Source organism: Saccopteryx leptura, chromosome 2 (assembly GCF_036850995.1).
Source record: "Saccopteryx leptura isolate mSacLep1 chromosome 2, mSacLep1_pri_phased_curated, whole genome shotgun sequence".
In the NCBI taxonomy this organism is placed as follows: Eukaryota; Metazoa; Chordata; class Mammalia; order Chiroptera; family Emballonuridae; genus Saccopteryx; species Saccopteryx leptura.
In genome coordinates this window covers 312,846,685-312,851,353 of record NC_089504.1, presented here as the reverse complement: position 1 = coordinate 312,851,353, position 4,669 = coordinate 312,846,685, and positions in this window count along the sequence as shown.

Below are 4,669 nucleotides of genomic sequence, written 5' to 3'. Positions count from 1 at the left end.
TTGAAAGTAAAGGGATGAAAAAAATATTTCATGCAAATTGAAATGAGAAAAAAAAAAAAAGCTGGGGTAGCAATACTTATATCTGAAAAAATAGACTTTAAAACAAAGGCTATAGTAAGGGATAAAGAAGGTCACTACATAATGATAAAAGGAGCAATCCAATAGGAAGATATAACCATTATAAATATCTATATGCCTAATATAGGAGCACCTAAATATATAAAGCAGGTTTTGATGAACATAAAGAGCAAGATCAACAGCAATACTATAATAGTAGGGGATTTCAATACTCCACTAACAGCACTAGATAGATCCTCAAGAAAAAAAATTAACAAAGAAACAGCAGACTTAAAGGACACACTAGATCAATTGGATTTAATAGATATCTTCAGAACCTTTCAACCTAAAGCAGTAGAATATACATTTTTTTCAAGTGCTCATGATACATTCTCTAGGATAGACCACACGTTTGGACACAAAACAACTCTCAATAAATTTAAGAAGATTGAAATCATATCAAGCATCTTCTCCAATCACAATAGCATGAAACTAGAAATCAACTACAATAGAAAAACTGAAAAACACTAAAACATTTAGAAACTAAATAGCATGTTATTAAATAACAAATGGGTTAACAATGAGATCAACAAAGAAATCAAAAATTTCTCTGAGACAAATAAAAATGAACATAAACAACTCAAAATTTATGGGACACAGCAAAAGCAGTTCTGAGAGGGAAGTTCATAGCATTACAGGCATCCCTTAAGAAGCTAGAAAAAGCTCAAATAAACAACTTGACCCTGCATCTAAAAGAACTAGAAAAAGAACAGTAAGTAAAGTCCAGAGAAAGTAGAAGGAAGAAAATAATAAAGATCATAGTAGACATAAATGACATAGAGGCTAAAAAAACAATACAGCAGATCAGTGAAACCAAGAGCTGGTTCTTTGAAATGGTAAACAAGATTGATGAACCTTTGTCAAGACTTACCAAGAAAAAAAGAGAGAGAACTTAAATAAATAAAATTAGAAATGAGAGTGGAGAAGTAACAACTGACACAGCAGAAATACAAAGGACTGTGAGAAAATACTATGAAGAACTGTACGCCAAAAAGTTAGACAACCTAGATGAAATGGACAAATTCCTTGAAACATATAATCTTTCAAAAATCAATCAGAAAGAATCAGAAAACCTAAACAGACTGATTACAACAAAGGAGATCAAAACAGTTATCAAAATACTCCCAACAAACAAAAGCCCTGGGCTAGATGGCTTCACAGGAAAATTCTACTAAATATTCAAAGAAGAACTAACTCCTTTCCTTCTCAAGCTATTTCAAAAAATTCAAGAGGAGGGAACACTTCCAAGCTCTTTCAATGAGGCGAGCATAATTCTGATTCCTAAACCAGGCAAAGACAATACAAAGAAAGAAAACTATAGGCCAATATCCCTGATGAATTTAGATGCTAAAATTCAAACAAAATATTAGCAAACCGGATCCAGCAATACATAAAAAAAATCATACATCATGATCAAGTGGGATTTATTCTGGGGAAGCGAGGCTGGTACAATATTTGCAAATCAATGTGACTCATCACATAAAAGGAAGGAGAAAAATCACATGATGATGTAAATAATGCAGAAAAAGCATTTGATAAAATCCAGTACCCATTTATGATCAAAACTCTCAGCAAAGTGGGAGTACAGGGAATATACTTCAACATGATAAAGACCATCTATGACAAACCCTCAGCCAACATCATACTCAATGGGCAAAAATTAAAAGCAATCCCCTTAAGATCAAGAACAAGGCAGGAGTGCCCCCTTTCACTGCTCTTATTCAACATAGTTCTAGAAGTCCTAGCCACAGCAATCAGACAAGAAGAAGACATAAAAGGCATCCAAATTGGAAAAGAAGAAGTAAAACTATCATTATTTGCTGATGATATGATACTGTACATAGAAAACCATAAAGTCTCAGTCAAAAAACTACTGGACCTGATTAATGAATTCAGCAAGGTGGCAGGATATAAAATTAATACTCAGAAATCAGAGGCATTTTTACACACCAACAATGAACTGTCTGAAAGAGAAATTAAGGAAACAATCCCCTTCACTATTGTAACAACAACAAAAAAGTATATAGGAGTAAATTTAACCAAGGAGGTTAAAGACTTATACTCAGAAAATGATAAAACATTGATAAAAGAAATCAAGGAAGATACAAACAAGTGGAAGCATATACCGTGCTCATTCATGGTTAGGAAGAATAAACATCATTAAGATGTCTATATTACCCAAAACAATTTATAAATTCAATGCAATACCAATTAAAATACCAATGACATACTTTAAGGATATAGAACAAATATTCCAAAAATTTATATGGAACCAAAAAAAGAGCACGAATAACCTCAGCAATCTTGAAAAAGAAGAATAAAGTGGGTGGTATCACACTTCCTGATATCAAGTTATACTACAAGGCCATTGTACTCAATACAGCCTGGTACTGGCATAAGAACAGGCATATAGATCAATGGAACAGAACAGAGAACCCAGAAATAAACCCACATCTTTATGGACAATTGATATTTGACAAAGGAGGTAAGAGCATACAATGGAGTAAAGACAGTCTCTTTAACAAATGGTGTTGGGAAAATTGGATAGCTTCCTGCAAAAAAATGAAACTAGACCACCAACTTACACCATTCACAAAAATAAACTCAAAATGGATAAAAGACTTAAATGTAGGCTGTGAAACCATAAGCATCTTAGAAGAAAACATAGGCAATAAGCTCTCCGACATCTCTTGCAGCAATATATTTGCTGATTTATCTCCACGGGCAAGTGAAAGAAAGGGAGGATGAACAAATGGGACTATAGCAAACTAAAAAGCTTTTGCACAGCTAAAGACAATATGAACAGAATAAAAAGAAAAAGCACACAATGGGAGAATATATTCAACAATACACCTTATAAGGGGTTAATAACCAAAATTTATAAAGAACTTGTAAAACTCAACACCAGGAAGATAAACAGTCCAATCAAAAAATGGGTAAAAGAGATGAATAGACACTTCTCCAAAGAGGACATACAGATGGCCAATAGGCAGATGAAAAAATGTTCAACATCACTAGTCATTAGAGAAATGCAAATTAAGACCACAAAGAGATATCACCTCACACCAGTCAGAACGGCTCTCTTTAATAAAACAACACATGATAGATGCTGGCAAGGATGTGGAGAAAAGGGAACCCTCCTGCACTGCTGGCGGGAATGCAGACTGGTGTAGCCACTGTGGAAAACAGTATGGAGATTCCTCAAAAAATTAAAAATGGAACTGCCTTTTGACCCAGCCATGCTACTCTTATGAATATATCCCAAGAACACCACATCACTGATTCAAAAGAAGAAATACACCCCAATGTTTAAAGCAGCATTGTTTACAATAGCCAAGACCTGGAAACAACCCAAGTATCTGACAGTGGACGAGTGGATTAAAAAGCAATGGTACATATATACAATGGAATACCACAGGGTCATGAAAAAGAAGGAAATCTTACCTTTTGTGACAACATGGATGGACCTGGAAACTATTATGTTAAGTGCAATAAGCCAGGTAGAGAAAGAAAAATATCATAGGACCTCACTCATTTGAGGAATCCAATGAACAATGTGATCTGAGGAATGAAATAGAGAGAGGTGGGATCAAAGGGACCAGAGGGAAAGTGGACAGAGGGAAAGGGGATGAGAGGATGGGATCAGAGAAGGGAAAGAGATTGGTGAAATTATATATACATAACACAGAATTATAGAGAGCAGGAAAGCAAATCCTGGAGGGAAGGGGGGAGGGTGGCAAAGGGGATGTTGAGGGAAACAGGGGAGGGGCGATGCATTCAGGGGGATGCTAGAATCTATGTAAACACAATAAATTAAAATAAATTTTTAAATAAAAGAAATTGTGAGTGGAACACAGAATTAGAGAGAACTGGTAAATTGATTAGAGGTTCTAAGAGTTCCTCAAAACCAATGTAACATATCCTCAGCATTTCTCCAAGCTTCAGAGGAACGCCCTGGGAGATTTGGGGGATATGGTAAATTGAGTGGAGATTTCAGATACCCTTGCCTTTCTGATTTTTGCATGGACAACTCATCCGTTAAAATAACTATGGCGCCCTGGCCAGTTGGCTCAGCGGTAGAGCGTCGGCCTGGCGTGCGGGGGGACCCAGGTTCGATTCCCGGCCAGGGCACATAGGAGAAGCACCCATTTGCTTCTCCACCCCCACCCCCTCCTTCCTCTCTGTCTCTCTCTTCCCCTCCCGCAGCCAAGGCTCCATTGGAGCAAAGATGGCCCGGGCGCTGGGGATGGCTCCTTGGCCTCTGCCCCAGGCGCTAGAGTGGCTCTGGTCGCAGCAAAGCGACGCCCCGGAGGGGCAGAGCATCACCCCCTGGTGGGCGTGCCAGGTGGATCCCGATCGGGCGCATGCGGAGTCTGTCTGACTGTCTCTCCCCGTTTCCAGCTTCAGAAAAAAAAAATAATAATAATAATAATAACTATGGCCAAACATTGGAGCTTGGTGGACCATCCACGTAGGACAAACCCCCAGATCAGGAATCTGATAGACAGCCCAGATAACTGTACCAGAAGAATGATCCTCCAACCAAAAGCTG